The following is an 18,462-nucleotide window of genomic DNA, read 5'->3' as shown; positions in this document are numbered from 1 at the left end:
ACCAGGGTCACGATGGCGACGGCAACCCAGCTCTGAACGTTTCTGAACTTGAAAACCTTGCAGGGTGACCATAAGTCAGCTGTGACTTGGTGCCCCCCAAAAAACCTTATTGTAAACAGGATCCTATTTATGTAATTTCTGCACCGTTTAATACAGGGGCGTCAAAACTCATTTGTTATGAGAGCCAGATCTGACATAAATGAGAACTGACATAAATGAGACCTCGTTGGGCCGGGCTGTGAGAGTCATAAAACGTAATGCCTGGTGGTGGAGATATAAACTTTATAAAGGATATGCACAAACACAAAGATTTAAAAAAAAAAAAACCAACTTAAAATATGCATAAAAGATTAACACTCTTGCAATATTTTATTTACCGGTTTCAGATAACTGAAACCTCTTGCTCTGAGTTATTGCATCAAAATATTGAGACAATGTCTGCGCTGTAGTGAGCATGCTGTTCAGGTGTAAGTTGTAAACCTACTTTTGATTTGTTGGCATTCATTACAGAAATCTCATGGTCCATGCATTGAGCCTAAGACCCAGGGGAAAACATGAAATGGCTGGGCACTGTAAACTTTTGTACATAAGTTGCTTCACGTGCTGGTTAGCCAATGGAGAAAATAAGAGGCTTTGCTCTGTAGTTCCTGTGCGATTGAGCGAGCCTGGCAAAACATGTTAATATATTACTTACTGTTAGCCGCCCTGAGCCGCTTTGCGGGGAGGGCGGGGTAGAAATAAAATTTATTATTATATTATTATTATTATTATTAAGAGAGAGAGAGAATGAAGCAGATGACAGTGAGTTACTCACGGGCCTGATAGGAGCTCTCAAGTGACCTGATTTGGGCCTCAGGCCACACATTTGACACCCCTGATTTAATATGTCAACTGGATATTTATGCTTTGCTTCAGTTCTTTCTGGTGGTTCTAGAATTCTAAGAGCTAAATGCATTGGCTATTGAGAGTCCCATTTTGTCGATTGTATTGACTCACTATGCATAGTCCGCCTTCAGTTCCTGTGAGAAAGATGGACTAAAAATAATGCGAATAAAATAAAGTTACCAGGCCGGCCTAGAAGGATCACTGAAGGAATATTTCTAAAACTTTTGATAGCAGAAATACATTTTTAAAGCTCCAAACATACTCCCACACATTAGCTCTATTCTCGAGGGAGTCTTTGCCTTACAGTGCCCTTTCATAGGATCCAGAGGACGCATCTGACGAAGAGAGCTGTATTTTTCTAATGCTTACACCAAATTAAAATCTGTTAGTCTTAAAGGTGCTACTGGACTCTTTTCTACTTTCCAAAGGAATGTCCATATAGCAACAATCAGGCCTGGGATAGCTTTCTGTGGTGGATCCAATCCTTTGAAATCAGCTAGCTCAGGGATGGCCAGACTTGCTTAATGTAAGAGCCACAGAGAATAAACGTCAGATGTTTGAAAGCCTCAAGACATAAATGACTATTACACACACATCTTTATTAAAACTCTTAATGCTTTCTTTGCACAGAAAGATAAAACACATATGCATGCACTTTACAACGCCTGCTGCCGCCTCTGTGGTGCTGTGCCCCGCCCCCCTTCCGTGGTGCCTCCTCCTCCCTCCCCTCCCCACCATTTCAATGCCCGGGAAGGGGCAGTGGAGCTCCACACTACCCAGATTTTTTAAAAGACCCCCCCCCGTCGATCAGCTGATCGGCGTGAAAAACGGCGCCAGAGGCTCGCAGCTCCTGTGCCGGCCCTCCAGCGCGATCAGTATCAGTGCGGGGTTGAGGGGGGAGCAGCAGTGGGAAGGAAGAGCAAGCTGCTGAAAGAGCGACTGCTGCCGCTGCCTCCTCCCCCCTTTCTTCCTGGATCGTGGGGGGAGGAGGTAGCAGCGGCTGCTCTTTCAGCGGCTTGCTCGTTCTTCCTGCTGCTGCCGCCGCCCCCTCAACCCCACACTGATATTGATTGCGCTGGAGGAACCGCGAGCCTCCAGCACCGTTTTGCCTGCCGATCAGCTGATCGGCGGGGGAGGGGGGCTTTAAAGAGCCCAGGAAGTGTGGCACTCCACTGCCCCTTCCCAGGCATTGAGATGGTGGAGAAGGGAGGGAGGGAGGGAGGAGGTGCCGCAGAGCGCAGTCCTCAGGCAAAGGAGGCATTTGCCTAGTGGGAGGGCCAAATTCAGCACCCCCGCCCTGCCAGCGCCCTAGGCAAATGCCTAATTTGCCTAGTGGGCGTGCCGGCCCTGACAAGACAACCATGCTAGAAGGAGACTCTTTAAAAAGACAAAAGCTGGGGATAGTCCCCTAAGATCAGCATAAGGAAAGGTTAGGGAATGATGTTTTTTGCACCAATGTGAGAAGGAAACACACATAAACCAATTTCAGTGTCAGATCTTTAATGGCAGAGCAACACATAAACCATTGACCACCATTTGCATCGTTACACATCTCTCATTGCCTCAATATCAGGGTCAGTAAATACATCTCCTAGAAGAGTTATGAAACTAAGGGGGAGCCCTGCACAGCCCGCTTTCATCCTGTCCCTCCTTCCAGTGGCTCCCTTGACTCTTGTGCTCTCTTTCCTCACTAGGGTTGCCAAGTCCAATTTAGGAAATATCTGGGGCTTTGGGGGTGGAGCCAGGAGACATTAGGGGTGGAGCCAAGATCAAGGCTGTGACAAGCATAATTGAACTCCAAAGGGAGTTCTGGCCATCACATTTAAAGGGACTGCACAAATTTTTAAATGCCTTCCTTCCATAGGAAATAATGAAGGATAGGGGCACCTTCTTTTGGGGCTCAAAGAATTGGACCCCCTGGTCCAATCTTTTTGAAACTTGGGAGGTATTTTGGGGAGAGGCACTAGATGCTATACTGAAAATTTGGTGCCTCTATCTCAAAAAACAGGCCCCCCAGAGCCCCCGATACCCACGGATCAATTCCCCATCATTCCCTATGGGAATCGTTCATGGAGGTGCATGATGGCTGTGGGGGTGGGGCTTCCCCCGCCGGCCAGCTGGCTGGGGGAGGGAGGAAGCCTGTAAAACTGGGAGATCCCCCTCTGAGACCTGGGGATTGGGAAGCCTATTCCTCACTCTAGGTCTGCAGGTGGCCTCTGTGGTGGAGGAGAAGAGCCTGCCAGCCTGCCTATTCCCCCTTCCTTCCCCACTTCCCACATGGCGGAAGTAGTCACCTACCTATGGGCCAGCAGTCAGAGACTGATGTCCCAGCGCTAAGCACGCTTACTTGAGAGTAAGCCTGCATTAAGTTCCTCCTCAGCCTCTGGGGGCCCCACAATATGTGTGAAAGAGCCACACGTGGCTCTCAAGCCACAGTTTGGCCAACCCTGGCCTAGCAGTATGGGTGCAGAGAGTGCCTTCAAGCCCTGCGTTTAGGAAAGCGTGCAAGACTGTTCCGTCCCCCAGAGCGTTTGGCGGAAGGTGACCTATTTCGGTGGATTTGGCATTCTTTTAAATTCTGTGTGGTTTTGAACCTCTCATGATTTTTTTTTTTAAAAAACGTGCCTGAAGAAAAAAATCTTATTAATTGGACTGTTGCATTTTCGTGTCCTTGAAACCCAGTGTTACACCATTAGCTGTCTTGAGTCTGCGGAGCTAAGGAGGCATATAAAAGTTTTATATAATTTTATCCTGAATTAAAACTGGAGGCATGCCAAAAAAGCTTTATTGCTGCACCCGAATCACTCATGATTAAAGACTATAATAATGCAAATTGTCAGGATAGACTACCCTTTGTGTTTCTGTATGTCCCCACACCAAGTGGAAGTCAGGACAGAACAGCCACTCACACAGAGACTCAACAAGCAGCCTCTGATGAATGCGGGTCAGGTCGCTACGTCTTTGCATCAGCACACGAGTGACCTGTCATGGCTCATGCAGTGGAATGATTATGCGGCTTGAAGTGAAGACCATGGGGGAGAAAGCAAGGCTAGAGCAGTAACTCATGAAGAGTCACAGTGGGCAACCTCCTTCTGTGCATGCTTTGAGGTCTCAGGAGTCTCTTGCTACTTGACCAATTTATTTCTGATAAAACACTAAAAGTTCTCTCGTGGCACACAGTTTTGGAGTCAGCCATAAAGGGTGTCCTGCTTTCTCTTTTTATTGACGTTATTACCCTATCCCATACCACTCAAATTATCAAGCATAGCCAGCAGCCATGCAGAAAACCCAACCAAACTGTGCAAAGATTTCTACATTCTTAACACCCCTGGTTAAATCCTACATATCTCCAGGGCTTTTTTTGAGCAGGAACATGCAGGAATGCAGTTCTGGTTGGCTTGGCATCAGGGGGTGTGGCCTGATATGCAAATGAGTTCCTGCTGGGCTTTTTCTACAAGAAAGCCATGTGCAAAACAATGGTGACATCAGGGTGTGTGTGGCCTGATATGCAAATGAGTTCCTGCTGGGCTTTCCCTACAATCCCCCCCCCAAATGTAGATTATTACTGTTTACAAAAATTCCCCAATATGACTGTTTTCTATATTTGCTCAAAGCAGGGGTGGCCAAACTGTGGCTCGGGAGCCACATGTGGCTCTTCCACACATATTACGTGGCTCTTGAAGCCCCCACCGCCCTGTTGGCCAGCTTACGGAAGGTAGGAGCTGGCAGCTTGGAGAATGCATTTAAAGTTGCTTTCTTTCCACCTCTCCCTCCCTCCTCCCTGCTTTCCTCCCTCCCTGTCTTGCAGCCCTCAGACATCGGATGTAGATGTCTTGTGGCTCTCAGACATCTGACATTTATTCTATGTGGCTCTTAAGTTAAACAAGTTTGGCCACCCCTGGGCTAGAGCTTTGCAGCAGTTTCTCACTCATGTGATGCCAAGGTATGTACTGCTCCACACCAGGCCCAGCCCTGTTGCTAGGCAAACTAGGTGACTGCCTAGGGCTCTGGCCTTCTGGGGGCACCAGATTGGGCACCCCATGAGACTTGGTGACTTTATCGGGCTGGGGGGGGGGGCGCCAGGAGTTAGCATTGCCTAGGTTGCGAGTCCTGCTCCACACATTCCAGGTAACCTTGTTATGACCAAGATTGAGGGCGTTTCCACATGAAGACATGACCAGCACAATCCTAAACACAGTTGCAGCCTTCAGAGTCCATAGAAATCAAGGCTTTAGAAGGGTGTTAACTGCGCTTAAAGCTGCGCCATAGAAGTCCCGTTTACACCTTTCTGAGGCTAACTGTCTGCTTGTACACCGCTGTTAATATAAAAGCGCAGGGAGGTTGTGCTATCATGTTGCAGCCGCATATTTACACAGGAGCCGGTCCCACTGGCCCCAGTGCCGAGGAAGCTACACCGGCCGCCGGTTGAATACTGGGTCAGATTCAGGGTTTTGGTTATGACCTTTTAAGGCCTTGAGCGGTCTGGGACAGGCCTATCTACGGCACTGCTTCCTCCACTATGTCCCTGGAAGGGTGCTACGCTCTACTGGTCGAAATCTGCTGGTGAGCCTAAAGTCCTGGCCCCGACTCGGTGGAACGTCCTGCCAGAAGACATCAGGGCCTTGTGGGATCTTGTACAGTTCCGCTGGGCCTGTAAGGCAAAGAAGTTCTGCCGAGCCTTTAGCAACGGTTGCCATGCTGGCACCTTCTTCTCCCCACCCGCAATGTAAAGACTGGAAACTGGATAATAGCACTATAAATGAGACCCCATCGACGTCTATAATTTCTTTTTAATGTAACTGGTTTTACTGATTCCGATGTATGTATTTTATTCTTGCATTGTACATCGCTGGCCAGGATGGGGCGATTAATTAAGTTTAAATAATAATGATGATGAAGATGAAGAAGTAGTAGCAGCCAGTTTGGTGTGGTGGTTAAGTGCACGGACTCTTATCTGGGAGAACCGGGTTTGATTCCCCACTCCTCCACTTGCACCTGCTAGCATGGCCTTGGGTCAGCCAGAGCTCTGGCAGAGGTTGTCCTTGAAACGGCAGCTGCTGTGAGAGTCCTCCTAGCCCCACCCACCTCACAGAGTGTCTGTTGTGGGGAGAGGAAGGGAAAGAGATTGTAAGCTGGTTTGGAAGAAAGGAAAGTTAGTTTGGTGTAGTGATTAAGTGTGCGGACTCTTATCTGGGAGAACCGGGTTTGATTCCCCACTCCTCCGCCTGCAGCTGCTGGAATGGCTTTGGGTCAGCCATAGCTCTGGCAGAGGTTGTCCTTGAAAGGGCAGCTGCTGTGAGAGCCCTCTCAGCCCCACCCACCTCACAGGGTGTCTGTTGTGGGGGAAGGACAATAAAAGGAGATTGTAAGCCGCTCTGAGTCTCTGATTCAGAGAGAAGGGCGGGGTATAAATCCGCAATTCTTCAATTCTTCTTCTTCTTCTTCTAGTAGTAGTAGTAGTTGTCGCTTGGGGAGACTATTTTACACCCTGCCCTTCTCTCCAAAAAGAGCCTCGTGGCGCAGAGCGGTAAAACTGCAGTCCTGCAGTCCTAAGCTCTGCTCACAACCTGAGTTCGATCCCGGCGGAAGCTGGGTTTAGGTAGCTGGCTCAAGGTTGACTCAGCCTTCCATCCTTCTGAGGTCAGTAAAATGAGTCCCCAGCTTGCTGGGGGGGAAGCGTAGATGATTGGGGAAGGCAATGACAAACCACCCTGTAAAAAAGTCTGCTGTGGAAATGTTGTGAAAGCAACGTCAACCCAGAGTCAGAAATGACTGGTGCTTGCGCAGGGGACTACCTTTACCTTTTTACTTCTCTCCAACGGTGTCCCAAAACAGCTCAGCAACAGTGTTCTCCTCCCCTTTATTTTATCTTCACAACAATCCTGCTAAGTAGGCCTGGCCTAGAACATGTGACTGACTCAAGGTCAACGGGGAAGATTCCATGACACAACAGGGGTTTGTGTCTGGATCTCGCAGACCCTTGTCTGACACCTTCAGCCATGACAATACACCAAAATCTGCAGTGTCAAGGCCGTGCTAAAAAACAACAACAACTCCCCTTGTTCCTCTTCAGATCACTGCTAAGCCTCAGAAGCCATTCCGAAAGTCAAAAGTTCATCTTGGGAATTCGGAGCACCTGAAGTGCAGAGGTGAATGCAACAGTGGAGAGTCTTCCCCCTTGCCTGGAACACAAAATAAGGCAAAAGTCCAGTCTTGTTTTATTTTGCGAAGACAACTGTCCCTTTATAACCACTAAATAAGTCCAGGCGTGGGCTAAGGAGGAGGAGGAAAAGAAGAAGAAAACGATGAAATTGGATTTATATTCCGTCCTCCACTCGGAGTGGCTCACAATCTCCTTTACCTTCCTCCCCCACAACAGACACCCTGTGAGGTGGGTGGGGCTGAGAGGGCTCTCCCAGAAGCTGCCTTTTCAAGGACAGCCTCTGCCAGAGCAATGGCTGACCCGAGGCCGTTCCAGCAGCTGCAAGTGGAGGAGTGGGGAATCAAACCCGGTTCTCCCAGATAAGAGTCTGCCCTTTCAAGGACAACCTCTGCCAGAGCAATGGCTGTCCCGAGGCCATTCCAGCAGCTGCAAGTGGAGGAGTGGGGAATCAAACCCAGTACTCCCAGATAAGAGTCTGCCCTTTCAAGGACAACCTCTGCCAGAGCTACGGCTGACCCGAGGCCATTCCAGCAGCTGCAAATGGAGGAGTGGGGAATCAAACCCGGTTCTCCCAGATAAGAGTCTGCCCTTTCAAGGAAAACCTCTACCAGAGCTACGGCTGACCCGAGGCCGTTCCAGCAGCTGCAAGTGGAGGAGTGGGGAATCAAACCTGGTTCTCCCAGATAAGAGTCTGCCCTTTCAAGGACAACCTCTGCCAGAGCAATGGCTGACCCGAGGCCATTCCAGCAGCTGCAAGTGGAGGAGTGGGGAATCAAACCCGGTTCTCCCAGATAAGAGTCTGCCCTTTCAAGGACAACCTCTGCCAGAGCTACGGCTGACCCGAGGCCATTCCAGCAGCTGCAAGTGGAGGAGTGGGGAATCAAACCTGTTTCTCCCAGATAAGAGTCTGCCCTTTCAAGGACCACCTCTGCCAGAGCTACGGCTGACCCAAGGCCATTCCAGCAGCTGCAAGTGAAGGAGAGGGGAATCAAACCCAGTTCTCCCAGATAAGAGTCTGCCCTTTCAAGGACAACCTCTGTCAGAGCTACGGCTGACCCGAGGCCATTCCAGCAGCTGCAAGTGGCGGAGTGGGGAATCAAACCCGGTTCTCCCAGATAAGAGTCTGCCCTTTCAAGGACAACCTCTGCCAGAGCTACAGCTGACCCAAGGCCATTCCAGCAGCTGCAAGTGGAGAAGTGGGGAATCAAACCCGGTTCTCCCAGATTAGAGTCTGCCCTTTCAAGGACAACCTCTGCCAGAGCTACGGCTGACCCAAGGCCATTCCAGCAGCTGCAAGTGGAGAAGTGGGGAATCAAACCCGGTTCTCCCAGATAAGAGTCTGCCCTTTCAAGGACAACCTCTGCCAGAGCAATGGCTGACCCGAGGCCATTCCAGCAGCTGCAAGTGGAGGAGTGGGGAATCAAACCCGGTTCTCCCAGATAAGAGTCTGCCCTTTCAAGGACAACCTCTACCAGAGCTACGGCTGACCCGAGGCCATTCCAGCAGCTGCAAATGGAGGAGTGGGGAATCAAACCCGGTTCTCCCAGATAAGAGTCCGCACACTTCACCACTACACCCAACTGGCAGGCGGAGGGTTGAGAAATGAGCCTTGGATGTTATTGACTTTTCCTCTGAGCTGGGTGTAGGGGAAAGGAGAGATCCCCACGTGTGCCATGGGAGCTTGCTGGGTGACCGTGGGCCTGTCACACACTCTCACGGTGTCTCTCCAGCCTGTTTCACAGGGAGATGCCAGTGGGTAGTCGTGTTGAGTTCAGCAGCATGTGCCACTGTCTCCTGCCAGCTGTGCCATATCCCCCCTTTCCTCCTGGCTCAAGGCGGCTTGCAAATCAACAGATTTTAGAACGTGCAAAACGATGCTGCAAACGAAGCATGCAGCTCGACAACAGTTAGCAGTAGAGCATCACCAGTGGTATTCCTGTCCGTTGTGTTGGGGCTCTACTGGGGGACACCAAACTCAACACCGCGCTTTCACACACACTCAACAATGCACTTCCAATCCAGTTCCAGAGAGCCTGTTCCAGAGAGCTGGCACTTCCAGAGAGCCAGTTTGGTGTAGCGGTTAAGTGTGCAGACTCTTATCTGGGAGAACCGGGTCTGATTCCCCCACTCCTCCACTTGCAGCTGCTGGGATGGCCTTGGGTCAGCCATAGCTCTAATAGAGAGCCAGTTTGGTGTAGTGGTGAAGTGCGTGGACTCTTATCTGGGAGAACCGGGTTTGATTCCCCACTCCTCCACTTGCAGCTGCTGGGATGGCCTTGGGTCAGCCAGAGCTCTGGCAGGAGTTGTCCTTGAAAGGGCAGCTGCTGTGAGAGCCTTCTCAGCCCCATTCACCTCACAAGGTGTCTGTTATGGGGGAGGAAGATAAAGGAGATTGTGAGCCTTTGAGATTCGGAGCGGAAGGTGGGATCTTCTTCTTCACTTTCAGTGCACTTTGCAACTGGATTTTGCTGTGTGAAATGGCAAAATCCACTTGCAAACAGTCGCCAAAGTGAATTGAAGCTGTTATTCAGCATGTGTGAAAGCGCCCACTCTCTTTAAGCATGACCCACCTCGCAGGGTTAGCATAGGAATAAAGCGGAAGAAAGAAAAACCATGCATTTAGGGCAGTATTATCCCATCTTTCTTCCAAGGAGTTCAGAATTGCATGCATCGGACTCCTCTCTCCCAGCTTATCCTAATAGCCCTTCAATGTAGGTCAAAGCTGAAAGCGAGACCTAAGTCACACAGGGAGCCTTCAGGGCAGAGTGGAGACTTGAACCCGCGTCAGCCCCCTGTCCTCATCCAACATTAACAAGTGTGAGAACCAGCATGGTGCAGTGGGTTGTGTTGGACGAAGATCTGGGAGAGTCAGGTTCGAATCCCCACACATGTCATGGATGCTTGCTAGATGACCTTAGGCACACAGTCTCGTGCTGTTTCCCTAACCTACCTCACAGGTAGACTCAAGAGGGTAGCTATGTTGGTCTGAAGCAGCAGAACAAACTTCGAGGGGGTTTTTCTTAACATAAGAGAAGCCCTGTTGGATCAGGCCAGTGGCCCATCCAGTCCAACACTCTGTGTCACATAAGAACATCAGAGAAGCCCTGTTGGATCAGGCCAATGGCCCATCAAGCCCAACACTCTGTGCCACATAAGAACATCAGAGAAGCCATGTTGGATCAGGCCAGCGGCCCCTCCAGTCCAACACTCTGTGTCACATAAGAACATCAGAGAAGCCCTGTTGGATCAGGCCAATGGCCCATCAAGCCCAACACTCTGTGTCACATAAGAACATCAGAGAAGCCATGTTGGATCAGGCCAGCGGCCCATCCAGTCCAACACTCTGTGTCACATAAGAACATCAGAGAAGCCCTGTTGGATCAGGCCAATGGCCCATCAAGCCCAACACTCTGTGTCACATAAGAACATCAGAGAAGCCATGTTGGATCAGGCCGGCGGCCCATCCAGTCCAACACTCTGTGTCACATAAGAACATCAGAGAAACCCTGTTGGATCAGGCCAATGGCCCATCCAGTCCAACACTCTGTGTCACATAAGAACATAAGAGAAGCCCTGTTGGATCAGGCCAGCGGCCCATCCAGTCCAACACCCTGTGTCACAGAAGAACATAAGAGAAGCCCTGTTGGATCAGGCCAGCGGCCCATCCAGTCCAACACTCTGTGTCACATAAGAACATAAGAGAAGCCCTGTTGGATCAGGCCAGTGGCCCATCCAGTTCAACACTCTGTGTCACATAAGAACATAAGAGAAGCCCTGTTGGATCAGGCCAATGGCCCATCCAGTTCAACACTCTGTGTCACATAAGAACATAAGAGAAGCCCTGTTGGATCAGGCCAATGGCCCATCCAGTCCAACACTCTGTGTCACATAAGAACATAAGAGAAGCCCTGTTGGATCAGGCCAATGGCCCATCCAGTCCAACACTCTGTGTCACATAAGAACATAAGAGAAGCCATGTTGGATCAGGCCAATGGCCCATCCAGTCCAACACTCTGTGTCACATAAGAACATAAGAGAAGCCATGTTAGATCAGGCCAATGACCCCTCCAGTCCAACACTCTGTGTCACATAAGAACATAAGAGAAGCCCTGTTGGATCAGGCCAATGGCCCATCAAGCCCAACACTCTGTGTCACATAAGAACATCAGAGAAGCCATGTTGGATCAGGCCAGCGGCCCATCAAGCCCAACACTCTGTGTCACATAAGAACATCAGAGAAGCCATGTTGGATCAGGCCAGCGGCCCATCCAGTCCAACACTCTGTGTCACATAAGAACATCAGAGAAGCCCTGTTGGATCAGGCCAATGGCCCATCCAGTCCAACACTCTGTGTCACATAAGAACATAAGAGAAGCCCTGTTGGATCAGGCCAGCGGCCCATCCAGTCCAACACTCTGTGTCACAGAAGAACATAAGAGAAGCCCTGTTGGATCAGGCCAGCGGCCCATCCAGTCCAACACTCTGTGTCACAGAAGAACATAAGAGAAGCCCTGTTGGATCAGGCCAGCGGCCCATCCAGTCCAACACTCTGTGTCACATAAGAACATAAGAGAAGCCCTGTTGGATCAGGCCAGTGGCCCATCCAGTTCAACACTCTGTGTCACATAAGAACATAAGAGAAGCCCTGTTGGATCAGGCCAATGGCCCATCCAGTTCAACACTCTGTGTCACATAAGAACATAAGAGAAGCCCTGTTGGATCAGGCCAATGGCCCATCCAGTCCAACACTCTGTGTCACATAAGAACATAAGAGAAGCCCTGTTGGATCAGGCCAATGGCCCATCCAGTCCAACACTCTGTGTCACATAAGAACATAAGAGAAGCCATGTTGGATCAGGCCAATGGCCCATCCAGTCCAACACTCTGTGTCACATAAGAACATAAGAGAAGCCATGTTGGATCAGGCCAATGGCCCATCCAGTCCAACACTCTGTGTCACATAAGAACATAAGAGAAGCCCTGTTGGATCAGGTCAGTGGCCCATCCAGTCCAACACTCTGTGTCACATAAGAACATAAGAGAAGCCCTGTTGGATCAGGCCAATGGCCCATCCAGTCCAACACTCTGTGTCACATAAGAACATAAGAGAAGCCCTGTTGGATCAGGTCAGTGGCCCATCCAGTCCAACACTCTGTGTCACATAAGAACATAAGAGAAGCCATGTTGGATCAGGCCAATGGCCCATCCAGTCCAACACTCTGTGTCACATAAGAACATAAGAGAAGCCCTGTTGGATCAGGTCAGTGGCCCATCCAGTCCAACACTCTGTGTCACATAAGAACATAAGAGAAGCCCTGTTGGATCAGGCCAATGGCCCATCCAGTCCAACACTCTGTGTCACATAAGAACATAAGAGAAGCCATGTTGGATCAGGCCAATGGCCCATCCAGTCCAACAATCTGTGTCACATAAGAACATAAGAGAAGCCATGTTGGATCAGGCCAATGGCCCATCCAGTCCAACACTCTGTGTCACATAAGAACATAAGAGAAGCCATGTTGGATCAGGCCAATGGCCCATCCAGTCCAACACTCTGTGTCACATAAGAACATAAGAGAAGCCATGTTGGATCAGGCCAATGGCCCATCCAGTCCAACACTCTGTGTCACATAAGAACATAAGAGAAGCCCTGTTGGATCAGGCCAATGGCCCATCCAGTCCAACACTCTGTGTCACATAAGAACATAAGAGAAGCCCTGTTGGATCAGGCCAATGGCCCATCCAGTCCAACACTCTGTGTCACATAAGAACATAAGAGAAGCCATGTTGGATCAGGCCAATGGCCCATCCAGTCCAACACTCTGTGTCACATAAGAACATAAGAGAAGCCCTGTTGGATCAGGCCAATGGCCCATCCAGTCCAACACTCTGTGTCACATAAGAACATAAGAGAAGCCCTGTTGGATCAGGCCAGTGGCCCATCCAGTTCAACACTCTGTGTCACATAAGAACATAAGAGAAGCCCTGTTGGATCAGGCCAGTGGCCCATCCAGTCCAACACTCTGTGTCACAGAAGAACATAAAAGAAGCCATGTTGGATCAGGCCAGTGGCCCATCCAGTCCAACACTCTGTGTCACATAAGAACATAAGAGAAGCCATGTTGGATCAGGCCAGTGGCCCATCCAGTCCAACACTCTGTGTCACATAAGAACATAAGAGAAGCCATGTTGGATCAGGCCAATGGCCCATCCAGTCCAACACTCTGTGTCACATAAGAACATAAGAGAAGCCATGTTGGATCAGGCCAGTGGCCCATCCAGTTCAACACTCTGTGTCACACAGGGGCCAAAAAACCCAGGTGCCATCAGGAGGTCTACCAGTGGGGCTAGAAGCTCTTCCACTGTGCCCCCCAAGCACCAAGAATACAGAGCGTCACTGCCGCAGACAGAGAGTTCCAACAATACGCTGCGGCTAATAGCCACTGATGGACCTCTGCTGCATATGCTTATGCAATCCCCTCTGCTACCTCACTGGGTCGTTGTGAGAACAAAACAGAGGAGAGGAGAGAACAACGTAATCCCCTCTGGGGAGAAGAAGAGTTAGTTTTTAAACCCCTCTTTTCTCTACCTTAAAAAGTCTCAGAAAAAAAGCTAAAGTTCCGTGCCACTTGAGAGAACTGTAACTGGCCCAAGGTCACTCAGCCGGCTTCACGGGAGGAGTGGAAAACCAAACCCAGTTTCCAAATTAGAGTCCGCTGCTCTTAACCACTACATCATACTGGCTTTCTGGAGAAAGGTGGGATATAAATAAATAAAATATATTTTTTAAAAATTACTCCTCTACCGCTCTTCCAAGTAAATTTTCCTGGCTTCTGGATACCAAAAAGCTGCCTGAGTTTTAATTGGAGTTTATTGAAAGTATGATTTTATTATAGTCAGGGTTTTTGTTTTGTTTTTTGAGCAGAAACGCACAGAAACCAGGAGCCTAATATACAAATGAGCTCCTGCTGGGCTTTTTCTACCCAAAAAACCCCGTGTGAAACACTGGTGGCAACAGGGGTATGTGGCCTAATAGGCAAATAGGTTCCTGCTGGGCTTTTTCTAGTTAAATTGCAAGGTGCCCGAACCCTATTCTGGGCTAAATAAATCCCAGCCCCTGAAGCTTATCAGCGAGTAAGCCCCGCAGCCACCAGGCATCTAGGCTTAAAACGCGGCGAGAGTCGGAAAGCATTTTGCGCATCGCACTGCAGCGCGCGGGAGCAGGGCAGGGCGCCGCGCGAGAAGGAGGAGGAGGCGCCGCCGCCAAGAGTCCCACCGGGTCGGGGTTCTTCTGCGCCACCTCTATCTCCTCGGTCAGCTTCCTTCCTTCCTTCCCTGGATCCCGAGTGGCTCGCCTTTGCGCGCCGTCGTCCGTGTGCGCCCCGGCGCGGCGCGTCCTCCTTCGGCCTGCAGGGTGCAGGCGTCAGCCAAGGCGGCCGGAGGAAGGGGAGGTAGAGGCGGCGGCGAAGGAGGAGCCAGGCCGGCCTCCTTCCCTTCGGCTCGGCGAGTCCATTTCCCCAGCTCGAGTGACACAAACACGCCAGGGCGAGCGCCCAGCCCGGATCTTACCAAACCTCCCTCGCCGCCGCCTCCTGCTCCAGCTTCCCCGGCCCTCCGGAGCTCCCGGCCCGCCTCCCTTCCCCGGGGCTGCACCGAAGACGCGCGCAGGGAAACTCCGGCTGGCGAAGGGAAGGGGAAGGGGGGCACGACGCCAGCTTCCTGCTTGCTCGCAAAGGAGCGCGGAGGAGGAGGAGGGACCGGGTCGGGGAGGGGGCGCGCAAAGAGAAGACAGCCCGCCAGCCAGCCGGAGGAGAGGGAGGCCACGACGCCGCCGCCGCCGCCGGAGCAGAAGCCGCCCCGAGGTAGGTGGCCCGGCCAGCCGGCCGCGGGGATCGGGCTGCCCTTGCCCGGCGCGCTGGCACCCCAACATGTCTTCCCGCCGCTGCTGCCCCCCAACCCGCCTCCAGCTGTCTCCACCCTGCGCGCCCCGTCCCGGCGCAGCTGTTCCTGTCACTGCCAACGTTGCAGAGCTCGGAGCCAGCGGGGGGGGCGGGGGTCTCCCCCCAGGGCTGCAGCGGGAGGGGGTCTTGCCTCTTCCTCCCCCCTTCATCTCTCCCCTGCACCCCATGGCATGCATGCTTGCATATATATATATATATATATATATATATATATATATGCGTATGTCTCCTTTCTCTTAAGGAGGGGCGTAAAGGAGAGGGGAGGCAGACAGATCCGTAGTTGTAGAGAGACTCTTCCGGGGGGGGGGGTGCTTTGGTGGTGGAATCGCTGGTTTGTTTACTGCGCTCCTCGAGAGGAGGGTGCCGTGCCAACCGGGGGAGGGGTTGCCATTGCAATGCAATCCCCCCCCCCCCATTTTTCTGGCTTGCAAAAAAAAAAAATAAGTATCTTCATCCGAGGGTGCACGTCTCGAAGGGGAACACCCCCCCCCCCCGCCTCCCCTCTTCCCGGGCACTCCGCGCGCACGTATTTTACTCCAGGCGTTCCGCTGGTGCTGCTATTTGCAACTGGCCGCCGAGGCTGTGTCGGGCTGGGATTTAAATAGCATTTCCCCCCCCGCCCCCCACCCTCCTTTGCACAAATCCTGTCTTTGCCGCTAACTGTGCCGCGGCTTCTAATCCCGAAGCGGCTAGAGATTTGGTTTTGCTTCTGATTTTTATAAAAAAAAAAGAAACTTAAAAACACAGATCTGTCTTTTTCTCTATTTTTCCACGGGTTGCAGAAAGGCCGCCGCCGCAGCAGCGAGGAAGGGAAACTAGTTTTGACATTCGCTTCTTTGGAGAGGGCGAGTTCGGGGGGAGGGGAGGGCGTTTTTTCCTTGGCGTTTTAAAGGCGCGCGCGGGGGGGGGGGGGAGAGAAATATGGGTAAATATTTTCCTAAAAAATAAGGCCGTTTGGCATGTGGCTGGCGGATCACAAGCCTGGGGGGGCTGCAAGGGGGACTGCGTCGGAGAGAGCCCGGGCGTGCTGGCAACCAGGCCCGTTTTCCGGTGGCGCTGGATTTAACTTTGCGCGTTCCAGGCTTGCCTCCCTCCGAAGGGGAGGGGTTTGGGGGAGGGGGGTGTTGAGCGATGGGTTCCCCCTCCCGGCGTCGATCCGAGCAAGTTGCGGGAGGGGGGGGGCGGGGAGGAGGAAGGGTATTACTTGGAGTTGCAAAGGGATCCATGCATTGCAGCGGGGATCCTATCCTTGCGGGAAAGGGGGGGTCCTGAGGGGCGACGCGGTCGCTCCTTGGGCTGTCGCGGTGACAGCTGGCCCTGGTGGGACGTGGCCGGGTATTTTTTTTGGGGGGGGGGAGAGAGAGAGAGCGGTTAATCCTCGCTTGCTAATGCGCCCTGGCGGTTCCGAATGCAAAGCTTTGGCTGAGAATTGCTCTTAACTCTTGGTTGTCTCCTAAGGTTTTACAATTCCGAGGGGAAAGGGATGGGGGGGCTGGGGCGGGTTGCTGTGGGTGTGAATGGCGAGCCTTCCCCCCCCCCCCCAACATTGTGGCCCACATACAGCCTGCGAGTTCTTGCTCGCTTCTGGCCCGCAGGGGGAAAGCCGTGCAAAGCCCGCCAAGCAAGGAGTCCCCACCCCTCTCTCCAATCTTGGAAATGTTGCTTGATTTCTCTCCCCCCCCCCCTTTCACTTTTGCTTGCTGGGACAAGTTGGGGGGGGGGGGGTTTAAGGCGAGGCCCGCCCTTTGAATATCAGGATGTCCACGGTGCAGGGGTCAGGGAAAGGTGAAAGGGTCAAGGTGGGTGTGCTTTTGGCCCCCTTGCCCCTGGGGTTGGAGTGGGGGGGGGGGGTCCTTGGCTAGAAGAGGGGCAGGTTGGGACAAGCGTGCAGGAGGGGGGAAACCGGCTGGGTTAGGTGAAGAAAGGAGCCTGTGTCTGAGGCCTGTTCCCAGAGCATTCGATTCCTGGGCTGATTCGTTCAGACAGCTCTCCATTCTTGACGCGTGGCTGCCCCCAACACACACTCTGTTCTGCTCTCCCCCCACCACGCATATGTCCACCCCCTGCCATTCCGTGGCCGCCTGTCCCTGGACGTTCAGTGTGCAATATTAACTGTTGCTATATCTTTTCTGCAAAAGGAGCTGACTGTTACTCTGGATTGGGGGGGGGGGGTGCTAAGGTCACCTTTTACCCCCAGTGGAGGAAAAGGTATAATTCCGTCTGCTCCTGTGCGCTCTCTTCTCTCTCTCTCAATCCATAGCTAGGAGGTGTCGAAGGAAGTCCACAAGTGTCCGGTGAGTGACAAAGTACAGGGGAAAGGTCACGACCGGCAGCGAGATCTCAGTCTTGCCCTCCCCAAAAGCAGGCTGCGGTGTCCATAAGCGAGTCCCGGGGTTGGTGCAGGTCAAGAATGTGCCTGGGCCAGGGTCAGAGGTCAACGCTGGGAATCAGACCCAGAAATTCTTTTTTCCCCTGTTGCAGAAGCTGGAATATAATTAGCAGTGGAGCAGTTTCAGCCGTGACACCGAAATCTCACCCTTTTCGGCGGATGTTTCTGTAATAAGAATCCGGCAAATGGGTTTGGTTTTTTTTTTTTTTAAAAAGAAAGGAACTCTTTCTGGGTTTTTTTATAGCACGCAAACAGGATTCAGACACACACTGGAATGGCGCAAGAGGCAATCAGAGGTGTTTTCGTATGAAAATGGCCTTTAAACTGCTTTTGTAAGGGTGTCTGTTTCTTCCCTCTCCATATGAAACCACCCGCCTCCCCCGTTGGAGGTCCAAAAAGCACCTGCTGCAAAGGGATGAACGCAGTTACAGGCACAAGCAGCGAGGTGGGGTGGAGGGTTTGCAAGAACAGGAGGGGAGGTGGTGGCCCCATAGCCACCTAGGAAGCAGAAAGGTCCTAGCTTTTGTATGTCCCTTAGCCTTTTAAAAAAAGCGGGAGGGGCTTTCTGGACTTCTTCCTGGAAGCTGGGTGACTTTTGCTAGCCCTCTACACCCCCTCCGGTTCCAGGCTCACGAAAATCAGTTGGGGTTGTGCAATAGCGAAGGCTTGTTCAGAATGGCTGCCCCCAGAAATGGGTTCTTGGCCCTAGTGGCTTGCGTTTGCAGAGGGAATGCATTGTGGGGGGGGGGGGGGAGAAGGTGATAGAGCAAGGAATTATCCTCTGGGCGGAGGGGCAGTTGGTGAGGGTCTTGGGTTGCCAGGGAAGGCTCCTTCTGTCGGAGGAAATCGCCCCTGTCAATGGCACCGCTCTTTGTTTTTTTGTGGGGTAGCTCTTAGGTGGGCAGCTATGTTGGTCTGAAGCAGCGGAACGAAGTTGGAGTCCCATGACACCTTGGAGAAGAACAAGATATTGGATTTATATCCCGCCCTCCACTCCGAAACTCAGAGTCTCAGAGCGACTCGCAATCTCGTTTACCTTCCTCCCCCACAACTGACACCCTGTG

At 51.9% G+C, this 18,462-nt stretch overlaps 2 protein-coding genes across 2 annotated transcripts in view; one reads left to right on the top strand and one right to left on the bottom strand.

Moving 5' to 3' along the window:
* The window catches only part of NR1D1 (nuclear receptor subfamily 1 group D member 1), a 375,483-nt gene that overhangs the window by 90,521 nt on the left and 266,500 nt on the right, over positions 1 to 18,462 (bottom strand). The gene's annotated exons all lie outside the window — the stretch shown is intronic.
* The window catches only part of THRA (thyroid hormone receptor alpha), a 231,283-nt gene continuing 227,705 nt past the window's right edge, over positions 14,885 to 18,462 (top strand). Inside the window, 1 exon segment of the mRNA XM_060256782.1 lies at positions 14,885 to 14,910. The gene's annotated coding sequence lies outside the window, so the exon portion shown is untranslated.

The sequence above is a fragment of the Heteronotia binoei genome, chromosome 15 (assembly GCF_032191835.1).
Source record: "Heteronotia binoei isolate CCM8104 ecotype False Entrance Well chromosome 15, APGP_CSIRO_Hbin_v1, whole genome shotgun sequence".
In the NCBI taxonomy this organism is placed as follows: Eukaryota; Metazoa; Chordata; class Lepidosauria; order Squamata; family Gekkonidae; genus Heteronotia; species Heteronotia binoei.
This window is presented reverse-complemented; position numbering and strand designations above follow the sequence as displayed.